Source organism: Triticum aestivum, chromosome 6B (genome assembly GCF_018294505.1).
Source record: "Triticum aestivum cultivar Chinese Spring chromosome 6B, IWGSC CS RefSeq v2.1, whole genome shotgun sequence".
NCBI classification, from domain to species: Eukaryota; Viridiplantae; Streptophyta; class Magnoliopsida; order Poales; family Poaceae; genus Triticum; species Triticum aestivum.
Window position 1 is genome coordinate 145607248 of NC_057810.1, and position 20733 is coordinate 145627980.

A 20733-nucleotide genomic window follows, 5' to 3' on the forward strand; every position below is an offset into this window, starting at 1 on the left:
TGGGTCCTTGATACACAACATATTCTGGTGGCTCCTCTAACGCGTAGGCACGACGGGTGAGGTTTGCGAGGATGGTCACAAAACCTCCAAGGTTGGTTGCTGTGGTTTCGTTGTGCACGACAGGGCCAGGCATTGTGGCTCGGTTTGGGGGTAGCGGCTGTGCTGTGCTGGTTTGGGGCTAGCGCGCCCTTTTTATAGGAAAAAGGGGACGGAGTCTTCCTTCGCACGCTTGCGAGAAAGGACTATTTAGGGGCCGGTCACTGGCGCATGAGTGACAGGTTAGGTTGATAGGTTGGGCACCGACTGCCAAAAGGTGTTGGGTCACTGTGTGGCTATCTTGCACGAGAAGCTTGGCTGGGGTTTGGTTAAGGTCTGGTGGGTTGGTTTGCCTAAGTTTATTGACCTGGCTAAGATAGGATTAGCCAATGGTCAGCCTGGCTCTGATACCAAGTCTGTCACGACCGGTTTTCCGGGTAATAAATTTCCAGAAAAGACCGTCGTGCTCATCAGCCCCAGGATTACTGTTAGCTGATGAGGCTCCAACTTGATACAGAAATTCCAAGCAAAATACAAAATATGTAGTACAAGACCATTCTGGCCTGTGAGTACAACAAATGGTTTCTAGTGGTTGATGGCGGAAGCGGGTTGTGAAACATCAGTGTCTATGGGACTCCATTTCCCACGGGAACAGCTGACCAGGTTAACTCCTATCTTCGCGAGGCTGCTATCTCCATTGAGTGGGTTCCGGGGCTGGCATCGCGTCGCTCCTCTCCGTGCAAGAAAATCTGGCCAAGACAATAGCCAGGGACAAGCCAGTGAGTACTTTGAATGTACTCGCAAACATTATGAACACAGGTATAATATAACAATGATGTGCTGAAAATATTTTATGCTCATGACGTCAGTCACAATAGATAAATGAAACTCTGATGCGTGCAAGCAAGTTATTTATAAAATTGCAATAACATGGTAGTATAAAACTTATGAAACAAATAACAAGCAATGCCACAGTCGGGCGTCTGAGCGACGCCACATAAAGGGCTTTAAAAGAAATGCCACAGTCGGGCGTCTGAGCGACGCCACATAAAGGGCTTTAAAAGAAATGCCACAGTCGGGCGTCTGAGCGACGCCACATAAAGGGCTTTAAAAGAAATGCCACAGTCGGGCGTCTGAGCGACGCCACATAAAGGGCTTTAAAAGAAATGCCACAGTCGGGCGTCTGAGCGACGCCACATAAAGGGCTTTAAAAGAAATGCCACAGTCGGGCGTCTGAGCGACACCACATAAAGGGCTTTAAAAGAAATGCCACAGTCGGGCGTCTGAGCGACGCCACATAAAGGGCTTTAAGAGAAATGCCACAGTCGGGCGTCTGAGCGACGCCACATAAAGGGCTTTAAAAGAAACAATCATAATGAATATCCCGGAGGTAGAACCATCCCAGAGATATTCGGTAATAACAATAATATCACGGGTTAGTCAACAATAATAATAATCATAGATATCACAAGTCACGAGTAGTAATTCCATTTCTGGTTAACAGTTTCACCTCCGAAGACCGACGCTAAGACCGACACCTGACCCATCCCAGACTGTAATCCTTAACCAAGGACACGGCTATTCGAATAGGTTTATTCACTGCAGAGGGTGTACTCTTTACCCACGAGTAACGGATTTCTTTAGTCCATCGGGACTAATTCCGTCTACGGTCTTTTTGTTGAAAACACACCTAACTTGCACACACCAGCTTATCACACACGTGTCTGGAATCACCCACGACACCTGTTAAGCAAACTCTAAGTGGGGAGGCTACAACCTCGCGTAGCATGGGATCAAATTTATATCGCGCGCTCTAAGGGGTGGCCTCCCCTCTCGGTCCCAACCGGAAACACCCATGCCCCCGGACCAGGTGGCCTGCCTACCAGTTACAACCGGTATCTTCCACCATGGCCTCTCTGTACGGTGTGTGCTAGAAAGAGGTTGACAACTTACTGAACCGTACTCTACTTGCTGTAGAGACGAGTGGTAGTACGAAACAAGTATGGGGGTTACTGGAACAAGACTCGATCTACGGTCGACTCAGGAGGTTAAGTATTCCCTGCATGATTAGTATAACAAATATATTCATCCAACAGAGTCACCGCTCATATCACCTTGCCATGCCATATCAGACATAACCGTCCCGACGGAGACCGGCGACAAACTCATACCTACCCAAGGCAGAGGTTTTCCCGGTTTCCTGCCGGTATGCATTCAAGGCATATGAGGGTGATTATCATCACAAGTGTGTTCGTTTCCAACAGCATGGAAATCAATAACATGCACCCATGCATATGATCATATCACATGAAATAACAAGTCCTTCGAAATGCGGTGGTGTTATAAATGCATCAATGATCACACCAAAAATATTATGCCGGGATTCAGAATGCTTGCCTTCAATGTGTGGAAAGGCAGGGTGCTCTCCAAACTTTTGAAAGTTCTTCTCTCTCCCAAAATCCTATTTAAAAATATATTTGAATTAACACATATTTCAAAAACAGAACCAAAAAGTTGTTTGAAATTTTTCAAATAAATCTTAAAATAAACTAGACCAAATTTGAGAAGGTAGGAAAAAGAATCAACTCATTTGGAGTTATATTTAAAAAGTTATAGCCAGTCAAAGATTTGGTCAAAATCTGTTTTTAAAATAAAATAGAAAAAGAAAACGTTTCGGCAGAATACGTCTTCGAAAACGGGAGACGTACTTAGGGTCTTTACGCTTCCACTTAAACGCGTGGAGGCGGAGCTGGGTCACCGACAGTGGGCCCGCCTGGCCCACTGGTCAGGTTTGACCAGTCGCCGTGCGTCGTCTCCCTCCTCTGCCCGAGCAGAGCGGGGCTCCGGCGATCGTCGCCAGCGTTTGGCTGCTCCTTGCGGGCCCCCGAGGGTGGGGATGGATCCGCACGGCTGGGGGGGTTCTCCCGGTGGTCGTAGGGTCGGCGGGGACGGAGTGAGCTGCCGGCGGCGAGCTCCGCGGCGGAGGAAGCTTCGGTGACAAAGTGACTTTGTGGCGGCGTTGGCTCCCGATCAAAATCAAGTAGGGGAAAAGGCTCACGGGAGGATGAGGAAGTTCCTGGCGAAGAGAACGGAGAGGGAGAGGTGCTGGAGGTGCCGGATTGGCCGGGGCGGTGGCGGCGGCAGGAGTTGCCGGAGATGATGAAGAAGACCTCCCCGGGTCGAATGCGAGGCAGGGGAGCGCCATGGGGGTAGCATGAGGTCGCGCGCGTGCTCAGAGGGGCTCGGGGTGTCCATTTATAGCACGCCAAGGTTGGTTCCGTGGCGGTGGATAAGGGCGGCTAGCGAACCGACGTTCTGTAGCTGCAGGGGAACGTGGCGTCGACGAGAGCTAGGCGACACACTCGCGGATGAGCACGCGCTGTTCCAGGGGCCAGGTGGCGAGCGGGCGAGGCTTGGGCGGCGCTGAACGGCGCAGGGCTATCGGGCGGCGGCGGCGGCTAGCGCTTGGCCTGCCGGGCGCGGCGGGGCTGCTTGGCGCGTTGCTGCGAGGAGGGGAGCGCGTGGCGTGGTGCTGCAGAGCGGGCCAAAGCCGTGGGGCCAGCGTGTCGGCTCGGGCGCGTGGCTGCAATTGGCGCGCTCTGGGCGCGTCCAGTGCACGCACACTAGATGTTCGACACAATGCCGCGGCATGCTACAGGTCGCAGGTGAGGATGGGGTTTACCAGATCGAGGTTAGGAGCAACGGGGAGTCTAGTGGACATGCTAGTTTGTTCAACGGTGCAAGCTCACAGTGCAATGCCACAATTCATGTCAAAACTGGTCATGCTCTCCAGGTGTTTGACAAAATGCCAAGGGCACTTAGGCATTTCTTGGAGTGGCTAAAATCTCCAGATCAGTGTCTCTGTGGATGAAAGAGAGAGTGGTGATGTTAGTTGGACAAAAGAAGAAACTTGTTAGTGCAAGTTTTACAAAACTTCAATTCTGGACAGGAAATAAATGACATTATTCCATGAACCAAAAATGATCCAAAAGGTGCATGCTCTTGGACTTAAGGGTTTAACATGGGGGACTACAAGTAGGAGAAATAATCAAGGGTATAGGAGCAACTAAAATGGTGGTTGCTGTACAAATCCTCAAATTGGACCAGAATGGAAATGAGGTTGATCCACTCAAATTTTTCAAAGAACATAAATAGGTTTTTGCACAAAGTGAAACAATAGGCTCCTACTGACCTCCCTTAATTTTGGTAGAAGTTTTAAAGAAATATTTAAATAGGTTGTAGTGCAAAATGCACTCTGGACCAGAGAAGAAAAATTGAGTGCAGGGCTCAAAATATTTCATGAATGAAATATATTTTTGCATAAAAGTGATTTAAAAACATCACATGACATCTCCAAATTTTTGTGGAAATTTTAAGTGAATCTATCAAATGGTTGTAGTTCAAATATGGCCATTTAACCTTGAAAAAACTATTTTCAAGAAAGTAAAGATCAAGCAATTAATTTAGTTAATTAGTTATACTGATAAAAGGAAAGTTTTTCTTGAGAGGTTAAACAAGTCCAATAACATAATTGAAAAGTTTTCTCTTTGGGAAAAACTCATCATAACAGGGAAGGAAATGATTAAAAATCAAAATGGAGCTCAGAAATCCAAAGTTTTAATTCCTGGCAAAATTTTAATTAATAAAACAAGGCCAAATTTTTGGGGTGTCACAATACTATCCCCCTTAAGAAAAATCTCGTCCTCGAGATTTGCTGAAAGCGGTGTTAAGAGAATATTTTACGCAATAAAGATGTAGCTACAGTGAGAGGGCAATAAGTGGTGAAAAACCACCGTGTGAAAACTGGTGCTGTGCGGAAAAGTCTACGGTCCGAGACACAAAAACGGGCGATTTCTACGCTGGATATAAATTTAGGATAACTCCTAAATTTAGATATACGCTGATCGCACCCGAGAGCACAGTGCTCTCTCTGGCTGACAGGTGGGACCGGGGTCCACTGTCAGTCTCCTCTTCTTCTCCCTCTGGACCTTTCTTCCTCCTCTCTCCCGCGCGCTTTCTCCACCGGCGACGCCTAGTGTGTAGGGCATCTAGGCCGTACCGTGGTAGTGCGCGGCGTGCTAGCTGCTGGTGCAACGTGCACTCACCTCGCGGGCCAGCGCGCTGTCGGCACTGCTCGCGGATTCGACTCCGAACACCGGCGATCGGCGACGAGCGGCGTTGGTGGACTTCGCCCACCGTACACCGAGCTCGAGCTATAAAAACGGCCGGGGTGCCTCTCTCTTCCTCCTTACACCTGGCCTCACTTCTCCTCCTCCTTATTTCTCCGCTACTGCTTACAGAAGCTCGGTCGAGGCTCTAATGGCGGAGGCGATGCCGGACTGGTTTGTGATCCTGATATGCGGAGGGCTGGCGACGCTGCTGGGGCTCTCTGTGCTCCTGTGCGCGATGATCTTCGACGAGTATCGCGATGCTGCGGCTCGGGTGTTGGCTTTCCGCGGTGGTGGTGATCATGAGGAGTAGTATGCCGGGTGCTAACTGTTGTTAGGGGGTGATTAGCTGGATGTAACACCGTTGCAAAGTTTTGCAAACAGTGTATGTGTCCGAATGATTATGGTTGCGAGTCTGCTCGTGGTGCTGAGTGAAATTAAATAATCCACGCCGTGAGAAAGTGTAGATGTAGCAACTCAGGGAAAAGAAAATCTCACTCCAGGGTTTCGCGAGGGGAAAACAGTTACTTTAAAGGAGCGTAAACCACAACAAAAACTACACACATGAGCAGAAGCCAAATAATTAACTTGCCGTACAAACTCAGGGTATCACGCATAAGTCACATACATAAATAAATGCTGCAAGGAACAAATACAATAGTAACGTCTAAAATGAAAACGGTAACTGGACGGGGTCCTGATAAAATGTCTCTGGTAAAGGAATACACTCCTCTTCTATTGGAGGAAGTGGATTGACCAGTCGATGTATGCGTCTCTCCGTGTCGGGTCTCAGTGGTCTGCCGATGGCAACCTGAGGATTTAAATCTGCGAGGCTCTGGAGATAATCCATCACTCGCTGGTTTAAATGCTCTTGAGCAATGATGTACTGGATAAGGTTGGCCAGAACTGGGTCTCTCTCAATACGTCCACCGGGAAAAGATGTTACTTCTCCGGGTGCTGCACGGCTCGGAAAGTAATAATATCCTCGTTCGCGGGCATAGGGTACTGCGGATCGAAGACGAGCAATTGCTTCTTTCGCAGCAGCTTCTATGGCCAGGTGTGGGGTTGGCATAGATTTCCCCACGAAGGATACTTCTATTGGATCTTGGTTGGGGTCTACAGGAGGAATGTGTACTGCTGCCCAATATTCCGAGGTGGATGGGGTGATCCTTGATTTGAACAGCTCGTACTGGGGTGGCTGGGTAGAACCCATGGTACTGCGGGTAAAATCCCACAATATTTGACAAAGCTACCTGGGGTTGCATCTGGGGTTCTCAGATGAATGCTGGGGTTCGGCATGACAGGAAAAAGCGTGAGTGTTGTGCACAAAGTGAGGGTTGCTGGGTAAGGTCACAAGGTGGCCTTTATATAGCAATGGAGCTGGATCATTTTTACCGTGGTGAAAGGTAATAAATTTGCCAGCTTGGCTCCAAAGGTCAGGTCAGTGTCAGAGATACACATATCTCATAAAGAGACGTGTTACTGTGGTTGTCGTCGGGTTGGTTTTGGTAGTTGTGCCCGGAAAAATATGCAGCTATGCGCTGACCAAACATGCAAGGCTATTATTAAAACAGAGGCACAAAGACAGGCTGCGTTAATATATGCGGTCGCATGATTACAAAGCGAGGATACATTGAAACTTGGTGCTACTCATACGGCTTAGTCTACCTCGTTTATGTCTAAACGGGCGTGCCTGGTGGATGTCGAGGCTTCTCCACGTGTCTCTCTGCCGGGATTAGTCGGAGATGGCGGAGGAACTGCAGAGTCGGGGTAGTGAGAATGACCATCGCGGGGATTGTTGGCCACAACCCCGTTGGAGTGTGCTCCCAAAATGCGACGAAGCACTTCTGGGGTTATCGCAGCACCTTGGCCGATGGCTGGGGCAGATCTCGGGGTCTCGATCGGTTGTCCAAACAGCACGACCGGGTTGTCGGTTTTGGGCTCATTTTCTTCTCTCGTCGGGGCTCGACGAACCAGCTCTCCACGAGCTGCTATTAGATCAATGGTGATCTGGTCGAACAGTGCCTCTAGTGCACTTACATAGCGCACTAGGTGCAACAATGCGGGGTCCGTCTCGTGATCTCCATTGGCAACTTGGGGTGGTCTACCATACCCTTCACGTCTGGGATAGTAGTGGAACGAGCGACAGTTAACTCTGGGCGACAAGTGCCTGAGATGAACTGTAGCCTCTCGAGCGGCTAGCTGGATGGCTTGTGGCTCAAAGGAAGTTGTTCTTCCGGTGAACCGGTAGGGACGCTCGGGTGCTAGACTCCTACCGTAAATGTGCACAGTGGCCCAGAATTGGCGGTCTTCACCGCTCATGGGTCCTTGATACACAACATATTCTGGTGGCTCCTCTAACGCGTAGGCACGACGGGTGAGGTTTGCGAGGATGGTCACAAAACCTCCAAGGTTGGTTGCTGTGGTTTCGTTGTGCACGACAGGGCCAGGCATTGTGGCTCGGTTTGGGGGTAGCGGCTGTGCTTTGCTGGGTTGAGGCTAGCGTGCCCTTTTTATAGGGAAAAGGGGATGGAATCTTCCTTCGCACGCTTGCGAGAAAGGACTATTTAGGGGCCGGTCACTGGCACATGAGTGACAGGTTAGGTTGATAGGTTGGGCACCGACTGCCAAAAGGTGTTGGGTCACTGTGTGGCTATCTTGCATGAGAAGCTTGGCTGGGGTTTGGTTAAGGTCTGGTGGGTTGGTTTGCCTAAGTTTATTGACCTGGCTACGATAGGATTAGCCAATGGTCAGCCTGGCTCTGATACCAAGCCTGTCACGACCGGTTTTTCTGGGTAATAAATTTTTAGAAAAGACCGTCGTGCTCATCAGCCCCAGGATTACTGTTAGCTGATGAGGCTCCAACTTGATACAGAAATTCCAAGCAAAAATACAAAATATGTAGTACAAGACCATTCTGGCCTGTGAGTACAACAAATGGTTTCTAGTGGTTGATGGCGGAAGCGGGTTGTGAAACATCAGTGTCTATGGGACTCCATTTCCCACGGGAACAGCTGACCAGGTTAATTCCTATCTTCACGAGGCTGCTATCTCCAGTGAGTGGGTTCCGGGGCTGGCATCGCGTCGCTCTTCTCCGTGCAAGATAATCTGGCCAAGACAATAGCCAGGGACAAGCCAGTGAGTACTTTGAATGTACTCGCAAACATTATGAACACAGGTATAATATAACAATGATGTGCTGAAAATATTTTATGCTCATGACGTCAGTCACAATAGATAAATGAAACTCTGATGCGTGCAAGCAAGCTATTTATAAAATTGCAATAACATGGTGGTATAAAAACTTATGAAACAAATAATCAAGTAATGCCACAGTCGGGCGTCTGAGCGACGCCACATAAAGGGCTTTAAAAGAAATGCCACAGTCGGGCGTCTGAGCGACGCCACATAAAGGGCTTTAAAAGAAATGCCACAGTCGGGCGTCTGAGCGACGCCACATAAAGGGCTTTAAAAGAAATGCCACAGTCGGGCGTCTGAGCGACGCCACATAAAGGGATTTAAAAGAAATGCCACAGTCGGGCATCTGAGCGACGCCACATAAAGGGCTTTAAAAGGAATACCACAGTCGGGCGTCTGAGCGACGCCACATAAAGGGCTTTAAAAGAAATGCCACAGTCGGGCGTCTGAGCGACGCCACATAAAGGGCTTTAAAAGAAATGCCACAGTCGGGCGTCTGAGCGACGCCACATAAAGGGCTTTTAAAAGAAACAATCATAATGAATATCCCGGAGGTAGAACCATCCCAGAGATATTCGGTAATAACAATAATATCACGGGTTAGTCAACAATAATAATAATCATAGATATCACAAGTCACGAGTAGTAATTCCATTTTCTGGTTAACAGTTTCACCTCCGAAGACCGACACTAAGACCGACACCTGACCCATCCCAGACTGAAATCCTTAACCATGGACACGGCTATTCGAATAGGTTTATTCTCTGCAGAGGGTGTACTCTTTACCCACGAGTAACGGATTTCTCTAGTCCATCGGGACTAATTCCGTCTACGGTCTTTTTGTTGAAAACACACCTAACTTGCACACACCAGCTTATCACACACGTGTCTGGAATCACCCACGACACCTGTTAAGCAAACTCTAAGTGGGGAGGCTACAACCTCGCGTAGCATGGGATCAAATTTATATCGCGCGCTCTAAGGGGTGGCCTCCCCTCTCGGTCCCAACCGGAAACACCCATGCCCCCGGACCAGGTGGCCTGCCTACCAGTTACAACCGGTATCTTCCACCATGGCCTCTCTGTACGGTGTGTGCTAGAAAGAGGTTGACAACTTACTGAACCGTACTCTACTTGCTGTAGAGACGAGTGGTAGTACGAAACAAGTATGGGGGTTACTGTAACAAGACTCGATCTACGGTCGACTCAGGAGGTTTAAATATTCCCTGCATGATTAGTATAACAAATATAATCCATCCAACAGGGTCACCGCTCATATCACCTTGCCATGCCATATCAGACATAACCGTCCCGACGGAGACCGGCGACAAACTCATACCTACCCAAGGCAGAGGTTTTCCCGGTTTTCTGCCGGTATGCATTCAAGGCATATGAGGGTGATTATCATCACAAGTGTGTTCGTTTCCAACAGCATGGAAATCAATAACATGCACCCAGGCATATGATCATATCACATGAAATAACAAGTCCTTCGAAATGCGGTGGTGTTATAAATGCATCAATGATCACACCAAAAAAATATTATGCCGGGATTCAGAATGCTTGCCTTCAATGTGTGGAAAGGCAGGGTGCTCTCCAAACTTTTGAAAGTTCCTTCTCTTTCCCAAAATCCTATTTAAAAATATACTTGAATTAACACATATTTCAAAAACAGAACAAAAAAGTTGTTTGAAAAATTTTCAAATAAATCTTAAAATAAACTAGACCAAATTTGAGGAAGGTAGGAAAAAGAATCAACTCATTTGGAGTTATATTTAAAAAGTTATAGCCAGTCAAAGATTTGGTCAAAATCTGTTTTTAAAATAAAATAGAAAAAGAAAACGTTTCGGCAGAATACGTCTTCGAAAACGGGAGACGTACTTAGGGTCTTTACGCATCCACTTAAACGCGTGGAGGCGGAGCTGGGTCACCGACAGTGGGCCCGCCTGGCCCACTGGTCAGGTTTGACCAGTCGCCGTGCGTCGTCTCCCTCCTCTGCCCGAGCAGAGCGGGGCTCCGGCGATCGTCGCCGGCGTTTGGCTGCTCCTCGCAGGCCCCCGAGGGTGGGGATGGATCCGCACGGCTGGGGCGGTTCTCCCGGTGGTCGTAGGGTCGGCGGGGACGGAGTGAGCTGCCGGCGGCGAGCTCCGCGGCGGAGGAAGCTTCGGTGACAAAGTGACTTTGTGGCGGCGTTGGCTCCCGATCAAAATCAAGTAGGGGAAAAGGCTCACGGGAGGATGAGGAAGTTCCTGGCGAAGAGAACGGAGAGGGAGAGGTGCTGGAGGTGCCGGATTGGCGGGGGCGGTGGCGGCGGCAGGAGTTGCCGGAGATGATGAAGAAGACCTCCCCGGGTCGAATGCGAGGCAGGGGAGCGCCATGGGGGTAGCATGAGGTCGCGTGCGTGCTCAGAGGGGCTCGAGGTGTCCATTTATAGCACGCCAAGGTCGGTTCCGCGGCAGTGGATAAGGGCGGCCAGCGAACCGACGTTCTGTAGCTGCAGGGGAACGTGGCGTCGACGAGAGCTAGGCGACACACTCGCGGATGAGCACGCGCTGTTCCAGGGGCCAGGTGGCGAGCGGGCGAGGCTTGGGCGGTGCTAAACGGCGCAGGGCTGTCGGGCGGCGGTGGCGGCTAGCGCTTGGCCTGCCGGGCGCGGCGGGGCTGCTTGGCGCGTTGCTGCGAGGAGGGGAGCGCGTGGCGTGGTGCTGCAGAGCGGGCCAAAGCCGTGGGGCCAGCGTGTCGGCTCGGGCGCGTGGCTGCAATTGGCGCGCTCTGGGCGCGTCCAGTGCACGCACACCAGATGTTTGACACAATGCCGCGGCATGCTACAGGTCGCAGGTGAGGATGGGATTTACCAGATCGAGGTTAGGAGCAACGGGGAGTCTAGTGGACATGCTAGTTTGTTCAACGGTGCAAGCTCACAGTGCAATGCCACAATTCATGTCAAAACTGGTCATGCTCTCCAGGTGTTTGACAAAATGCCAAGGGCACTTAGGCATTTCTTGGAGTGGCTAAAATCTCCAGATCAGTGTCTCTATGGATGAAAGAGAGAGTGGTGATGTTAGTTGGACAAAAGAAGAAACTTGTTAGTGCAAGTTTTACAAAACTTCAATTCTGGACAGGAAATAAATGACATTATTCCATGAACCAAAAATGATCCAAAAGGTGCATGCTCTTGGACTTAAGGGTTTAACATGGGGGACTACAAGTAGGAGAAATAATCAAGGGTATAGGAGCAACTAAAATGGTGGTTGTTGTACAAATCCTCAAATTGGACCAGAATGGAAATGAGGTTGATCCACTCAAATTTTTCAAAGAACATAAATAGGTTTTTGCACAAAGTGAAACAATAGGCTCCTACTGACCTCCCTTAATTTTGGTAGAAGTTTTAAAGAAATATTTAAATAGGTTGTAGTGCAAAATGCACTCTGGACCAGAGAAGAAAAATTGAGTGCAGGGCTCAAAATATTTAGTGAATGAAATATATTTTTGCATAAAAGTGATTTAAAAACATCACATGACATCTCCAAATTTTTGGTGGAAATTTTAAGTGAATCTATCAAATGGTTGTAGTTCAAATATGGCCATTTAACCTTGAAAAAAACTATTTTCAAGAAAGTAAAGATCAAGCAATTAAGTTAGTTAATTAGTTATACTGATAAAAGGAAAGTTTTTCTTGAGAGGTTAAACAAGTCCAATAACATAATTGAAAAGTTTTCTCTTTGGGAAAAACTCATCACAACAGGGAAGGAAATGAAAAATTAAAATGGAGCTCAGAAAACCAAAGTTTTAATTCCTGGCAAAATTTTAACTTAATAAAACAAGGCCAAATTTTTGGGGTGTCACAGAAGTGCGGTCCGGATTGTGATGCCGGTGCAACGGTATGGCATGCCCTTTTATTCCCAGGTTTTATTCCCTCGAGGCGTACCAATGCTCGTGCTCTCTTCAGGAAAAAGAGCGCTCGCCGGACTATATCCGGAGAGGTGGCCAATCGCGCCTCCACCGGCCAGGCTCCAAGGCCGGGTCCGGAAGCTGAGGCGAGCATGAGACGCGCACCGGACGCTCCTCCGGCAGAGGATGCGGGCGGGCTGTCTGCCACCAATTCATAGGTGGAGAGTGCCATGAACCACAGGCGTCACCGGACAGTTCTTCGTGACGCTTGTTTCTCCCAAGAGGCGTTAGATGCCTTCAATACGGGAGATGCGTACCTCCGTGCCGCTCAAAATGGTCTATCCAGAGCCACAGAGCAGTATGTAAAAGACATACGGGTGAGAAAATTTGATGGTTATATATGTCAGTAGCCCCCGAGACTTGAAACAGTTAGAATAACTGTTTTAAGGATCATTTGTTATGCAGGATCTTACAGAAAAGAATACCCAACTGTCCCAGGAGCTGGAAGAGTGCAAAGCCCAACTTGAGGCCGCACTAGCCGCGGCGGGGGAGGCCAAGGAGACCCCCTCTGGTAATATATGCTCTGAAAGATAAGTATGTTGCGAAGTGTTGCATGTGTAAAAATCTGACAATAACATTGCAGATGGCGCCGGAGTGGATCCGGAAAAACAACAACTCTTACGTCGGTTAAAGGCCGGTGAGAGCGTGCTTAAGAGGGTGAGGCAAGAGAAGAATAAGCTCCAAGATTTCAACACCCAGCTGGGCAAGGAACTAAAGGATGTTCGTGCTCAGCTGTCGGACTCTGTGAAGGAGAATCGGCGGCTTCGACGCGGTATTTTTAGTAAGTGCTTGAACGAACTTCGAAAAAAAAGGAGTTCGGCGAGGAAGTCGATTGACAAAGTTATGTCTGTAGGTATGCTGAGAGGTCGACCTGCAGAGGAAATGCCCGGTTCTACGGGTGACCTTCTTCCCGAGCTCGCACAACTGCACGAACGAGTTCGACAGGTGATGCAAAGCGTCGCCCAGGCCTTGTGGCCATCCGTCTCCCTGCCCGAAGGCCTTGATGAGCTTGCAAAGAAGCTGAAGGGAGCGCGGCGGCGCTTCCGATTATGGAAGATATCGGCCTGCCATCAAGGCGCCAGGGAGGCCTGGGACATGGTGAAGATGCGGTACACGAAGGCTGACCCAAACCACATGGCCGAGGTCGGACCTGTAGGCCCCGATGGGAAGGAGATCCCTGTCAGTTTAGTGTACGGCCAGGTAGAGTTAGCCGCCAAATATTACCAACAGGACTGTAAACTAGACAGCCTGCTGGATGGTATTGAAGAGGAATATACCCAGTCAAATTGACTATGTAATTTAAGATGACATGTAAAATGCCTTCTAGTCGGATTGTAGATCGTTTGTCATGGCGAACCTTTTCGCTTCAACCTCGGGACTCGATAGTCCGGAGTGTGTCCGAATACCCTCTCGGTTATGTAAGAACCGGGGCATGCGTGGATACCAGGCGTAGGGGTCATTAGTGCTTGAATAGACAAGTGCCCAACTAGTTATGTTATATTACATGGTTAGTAAGAAACATCTTCCAGGGAGAATAGTTCCGTTAGGGGTTCCTTTCCCTGGGAGGCCTGCCCTAAAGTGCATGTCCGGACTGTGAAAAAAGCAGAAAAACATCTGGGGGCAGATAAATAAACGAGTGAGAAATCATCATTTGGTTCACCGACTGAATATTCCCTTAAGAACGCTAGCTTTCAGCTTCACCCAGTCTGAGGTACACATCCGGCTGACCCGGCAGTAACAATCGCAGAGGTGCTCCCTTTACCGCCTAGCTGAACAATCGGAAATGTAGAGGTAAGCACAGGAGCCAAGCAACCCAGCTTGGCCAAAACTTAAGTCATATCGATGCATATAATGGTGAATAAAAGGTACATGCGGAAGTGTGACACATGTGTTGGGCATGAGGCCCGTATAAACAAGCTTCTGTTAAAGAAGCCCCCAGGTATAATGAGCGCGGATAGCGTGTCAATTGTTTTGCGAACAAGGCGCAAACGAGCCCTCAAAGGCTGTAAGAGAAAAAGGAGGGAGAAGGAGAGAAATATAAGACAACTAATATGTAAAAAAGAGATAAAGGAAGGAGACGAACATAGAGTCCGGTTCTAGGCATAGAATCTTCGTAGACGGGCTGCGTTCCATGGGTTCGGCTCGAGTCGGTTATCCGATGCATCTCGCAGACGGTACGCTCCACCAGTCAGGACTTGGTCAATGATGAAGGGACCTTCCCATTTGGGATTGAGTTTGTCCTTTTTCTTGTCCGGCAGGCATAGAACTAACTTGCCAACATTGTAAGTTTTGGCCCATACTTCCCGGCTTTGATATCTTCGAACTTGCTGTTGATAGAATGTGGAACGGGCTTTTTCCACGCCGCGCTCCTCCTCCAAGGCGTCCAAGCTGTCCTGCCGATCGAGTTCGTCTTCTCTTTCTTCTTACATGCGCACGCGAGGTGAGTCATGAATTATGTCGCAGGGCATAACTGCCTCTGCGCCGTATACCATAAAAATGGTGTGAATCCGGTGGTACGATTCGGCGTGGTCCGCAGCCCCCAGAGTACGGAGTCGAGCTCATCTACCCAGTCTGTATTAGATTCCTTGAGGGATCTCACTAACCTGGGTTTGATGCCGCTCATGATTAGACCATTTGCTCGCTCGACTTGACCGTTAGTTTGTGGGTGATAGACTGAAGCGTAGTCGAGCTTGATGCCCATGTTTTTGCACCAGAGTTTGACCTTGTCGGTCGTAAAGTTCGTGCCGTTATCGGTGATGATGCTGTGGGGGATGCCGTAATGGTGTACAACCCCTGATATGAAGTCTATCACTGGTCCGGATTCGGCCGTCTTAACAGGCTTGGCCTCTATCCATTTGGTGAATTTGTCCACCATGACCAATAAGTATTTTTGCTTGTGGGTTCCCCCTTTAAGGGGTCCAACCATGTCAAGCCCCCAGACCGCAAAGGGCCAGGTGATGGGTATAGTTTGGAGGGCGGTGGGTGGCATGTGGCTTTGGTTAGCAAAGAGTTGGCAACCGACGCATCGTTGGACTAAATCATGGGCATCTGCCCGGGCCGTCGGCCAATAGAATCCTGTACGAAAGGCCTTGCTTACAAGGGCCTAGGCTGCGGCGTGGTGCCCGCCAAGTCCGGCATGAATTTCAGCCAGGAGATTTCGCCCTTCCTCTTTGGAGATACACCTTTGAAGGACTCTGGTGGTGCTTTTCTTATAAAGCTCTCCCTCATGGACTTTATAGGCTTTAGATCGCCGCACTATGGAGCGTGCCTCGTTTTGGTCCTCTGGAAGTTCCTGCCTGGTCAGGTAGGCTAGGAATGGTTTTTTCCATGGGGCAATGACTGCCATTATTTCGTGGGCTGAGGATGCTACTTCGTTAGCCAAGCCTCCCGCTGTATCAGAATGTTCGGTGTCGGGCAGTGCGGTTGGATCCGGGCTGTTATTTCCGGATTCCCCTTCCCATGATACGGATGGCTTGAATAGCCTTTCCAAGAAAATGTTGCGGGGGACTTCTTCGCACTTTGCGCCGATGCGTGCCAACACATCTGCTGCCTGATTGTTTTCCCGGGCTATATGGTGAAATTCGAGCCCTTCGAACCGAGCTGACATTTTTAGGACGGTGTTGTGATAAGCTGCCATTTTCGGATCCTTGGCATCAAAGTCCCCATTTATTTGGGATATCGCGAAGTTTGAATCCCCATGCACCTCTAGGCATTGAATGCCCATGGAGACTACCATCCGGAGGCCGTGTAGAAGGGCCTCGCATTCGGCTGCGATATTGGAGGTTGTATACATTATCTGGAGGTACGTATTGAACTGTATCTCCTGTTGGGGACGTCAAAATGACGTCAGCCCCCAGACCAGCTAACATTTTGGAGCCGTCGAAGTGCATGACCCAATTGGAATATGTGTGGTACTCTTTAGGGAGTTCGGCTTCAGTCCATTCGGCAACGAAGTCGGCCAAAACTTGTGACTTGGTAGCTCGTCGTGGCTTGTAGGTTATGTCAAACGGGAGGAGCTCAATGGCCCATTTGGCAATCCGGCCCGTCGCGTCGCGGTTGTTTATAATGTCGTTAAGAGGTACTTTGGAGGCTACTGTTATTGAACACTCTTGAAAGTAGTGTCGTAGCTTCCGGGATGCCATAAACACTGCGTATGCTATCTTTTGATAATGTGGGTACCATGACTTGCATGGAGTGAGGACAGTGGACACGTAGTAAACTAGTTTTTGAAGGGGAAATTTGTGTCCGTCCGTTTCTCGTTCGACGAAGAGCACTGCGCTTACAACTTGATGAGTTGCCGCAATGTATAATAGCATTTGTTCGCCGATGTTAGGCGCGGCCAGGACTGGGTTTGTTGCCAATATGGCTTTTATTTCTTCGAGTCCGGTCATGGCGGCATCCGTCCACTCGAAGTGTTCGGTGCGCCGGAGGAGGCGATAAAGGGGTAATGCCTTTTCTCCCAAGCAGGAGATGTAGCGGCTCAGAGCCGCCACGCATCCAGTCAATTTTTGTATTTGTTTGAGGTCTTTTGGAATGTCCAATTGTGACAGAGCTCGGATCTTGGCTGGGTTTGCTTCAATTCCTCTACCGGATACGATGAAGCCCAAGAGCTTTCCGGCTGGTATGCCGAAAACGCATTTTTCCGGATTAAGCTTGATGTCATATGTCCGGAGGTTATCGAATGTGAGCCTCAAGTCGCCTACTAGAGTTTCGACATGCTTGGTTTTGACGACCACGTCATCTACGTATGCCTCCACTGTTTTGCCGATCTGGTTTGCTAGACATGTCTGAATCATGCGCTGATATGTTGCGCCGGCGTTTTTGAGCCCGAAGGGCATTGTGTTGAAGCAGAATGGGCCGTATGGGGTGATGAATGTCGTCACGGCTTGGTCTGGCTCTGCCATCTTAATTTGATGGTAGCCGGAGTATGCGTCAAGGAAACACAATGAATCATGTCCTGCGGTGGCGTCGATAATTTGATCGATGCGGGGGAGGGGGAAGGGATCCTTTGGGCAAGCCTTGTTGAGGTCCTTGAAATCGACGCATAGGCGCCAGGATTTGTCCTTCTTTGGTACCATCACCAGGTTCGCTAGCCAGTCCGGATGTTTTATGTCTCTGATGAATCCGGCCTCCGGTAGTTTGGCTAGCTCCTCTCCATGGCTTGTCTCTTGGGTTCGGAGAAACGCTGAAGAGCCTGCTTGATAGGCTTGAATCCTTTTAGGATGTTTAGGCTGTGCTCGGCCAGCCTGCATGGGATTCCTGGCATGTCTGAAGGGTGCCAGGCAAAAATTTCCCAATTTTCGCGTAGGAATTCTCGTAGTGCGTCGTCTACATCCGGGTTTAATTGCACCCCGATGGAGGCCGTTTTTGTAGGGTCCGTTGGGTGGACTTGGAATTTGGCTATTTCGTCTGCCAGTTTAAAGGAGGTGGACTTGGATCTTTTATCGAGTATCACGTCGTCCCTGTTCACCATGGAGCGCAGCGCAGTCAGTTCTTCGACCGCTAGAGCTTCAGATAGTGCCTCAAGGGCCAGTGCGGCTGTCTTGTTTTCAGCGCGGAGTGCTATGTCCGGGTCACTAGCAAGAGTGATGATCCCGTTGGGTCCGGGCATTTTGAGCTTCATGTACCCGTAATGGGGTATAGCTTGAAAAATTGTGAATGCCTCTCGCCCTAATAGAGCGTGGTATCCGCTGCTGAACGGGGCCACTTGAAACGTGACCTCCTCGGATCTGTAATTATCCGGTGTGCCGAACACCACATCCATTGTGATTTTTCCTGTACAACACGCTTCCCGACTGGGGATTATTCCTCTAAAGGTTGTGTTGCTTCGCTCAATGCGGCTCCAGTCTATTTCCATTTTTCGAAGGGTTTCCTCGTAAATGAGGTTCAATCCACTGCCACCGTCCATGAGTACCTTGGTAAGTCAAAAGCCGTCCACTATTGGACTGAGGACCAATGCGGCTGGTGCTCGGGCTGTTCGGAATTTAGGTTCATCACTAGCATTAAAGGTAATAGCCGTGTCACTCCATGGGTTTATTGTTGCTACTTGGTAGACTTCGGCAAGGCTGCGGAGTGTTCGTTTCCGCATATTATTTGATGTGAAAGTCTCGAAGACTGTTAATACCGTACTGGTATCCCCGGGGTGGTGCTCTGAATTCTGGAGTTAGAAGCTCCTCGCCACTTCTGGCCACCTGCAGGAGTATCCAACATGCTCTAAGGCCATGAGTTGGTGCGGCGCCCTTTGTACTATGAATTTTACAGGGTCCATTGAGCCATCCCTCTAGTACGGTTCCATGCCCTATAGAGGGTTTTTGCTTTTTGGTGTTTGACCTAGGTGCCTGGCGATAATGCACCATTTTATTTTGGACTGGGGTTGTATTCAGGGCCGGATTGTCCCAAAATTTTATTTCGGTTTTCCATGCGCTTTCCATCGCATAGTACTTTCGTACTATGGATGCCAAGTCGGCGAAGCATGTAATTTCATGGCGACTTATGGCGTTGAGGATTCCCTTGTCCGTACAATTATTGCAGAAGAATGAAATTGCATCCTCCTCGCGGCAGTCCGCTATCCTGTTCATAACCAGGATGAATCTGGCCCAGTAATGGTGTATTGTTTCTGTGGGCTCTTGCCGAATTTGGGATAAATCCCTTATATTTGGGTGGGCGGGTGGAATTAAATTCGGAACCTCACCCAATCTGAGACTCAGGGGCCAAGGAGTTTCCGAACTCGGAAGCTTGTGTTCTTGGATATCGTCCAATGAATCTAGCCCGCTGCCTGACTTTAAGTTCAGGGCTTGAGTGACGTCCTCCCCTCCGCGGGTATCCGGCTTGGAGGGATCGGGAATCCGGACATAACTAGTCCTTAAGATAGATGAAGGCTTCCCGCATTGTTCCTCCACCACTGCAACGTGGTGGGTGACTTGGGGAGAGTTAATCTCTCTCAGATCGGGTTTAAGCCCAATCTGATCGTAGTCTGTAGCGACTCCCAGGGCGGCGATGCGAACCAAGAGCTCGTTTAAGGAAGAGAGCTCCATCAGATCTAGCTGCTCGGCGAGTTCCGAGTTGACGTGAAGATTGCTTTCGATGACCCAAGAAGTCATCGTCGGCGCGGCGGCCGAACAGTCTGTCATAAGAAAACCGCCAAGCCGGAGAGTTTGGCCGACAGCCAAAGCTCCTTTACCAACAGAGCCGTCTTTAAAGACGGGGTGAGGCATCCTTCCTGATGGCGACGGCACAGCGGAACTCTCAATGAAAGCACCAATGTCGGTGTCAAAACCGGCGGATCTCGGGTAGGGGGTCCCGAACTGTGCGTCTAGGTGGATGGTAACAGGAGACAAGGGACACGATGTTTTTACCCAGGTTCGGGCCCTCTCTATGGAGGTAAAACCCTACTCCTGCTTGATTAATATTGATGATATGGGTAGTACAAGAGCAGATCTACCACGAGATCAGAGAGGCTAAACCCTAGAAGCTAGCCTATGGTATGATTGTTGTTCGTCCTACGGACTAAAACCCTCCGGTTTATATAGACACCGGAGAGGGCTAGGGTTACACAGAGTCGGTTACAATGGGAGGAGATCTACATATCCGTATCACCAAGCTTGCCTTCCACGCCAAGGAATGTCCCATCCGGACACGGGACGAAGTCTTCAATCTTGTATCTTCATAGTCCACGAGTCCGACCAAAGGTTATAGTCCGGTCATCCGGACACCCCCTAATCTAGGACACCCTCAATGGGCGTCGCCCGCGCCGCTCCAAGCCCCGCCAAGGCAATACCGGCACCGGAGACGAAGACAATCCGGACGGTGCCGACGATGAATACAACCCCGAACAGCCCGCCTTCGAGCAGGCCGAATAGGAAGATGGGCATGACAGCCCAGATGAACAGGCGGTGGACGGGTATCCGGAGGAGGACAACTATATGCCCCCCTCCGAAGACGAGATTAGCCTCGGCGACGACGAGTTCGGCGTACCCAAAGACCCCACAGAGCAGGAGCGCTTCAAGCGCCGGCTTATTGCCACTGCGAGAAGCCTGAAGAAGAAGCAGCAGCAGCTTCAAGCTGATCAAGATCTGCTCACAGATAGATGGACAGAAGTCCTCGCAGCCAAGGAATATGGACTCGAGCGCCACACGGCTGACCGACCGCCTCGAGGTCGGGATAAAACGGCATATCAGCCTGAATACCAGCCTGCACCCCCGCGCCAGTTTACTACGGCCCGGGGCAATACTCAGGACCTGCGCGATAAACTGGTTAACGCCGTAGGACAACCAAGATCGGTCTACGGATCACGGGGGCGCGCGGAAGCACATGACGATGACCGTCATACCGGATACACTAACAGCAAAACCGGTCGGGCCGAATACAACCAGTTAGACGCA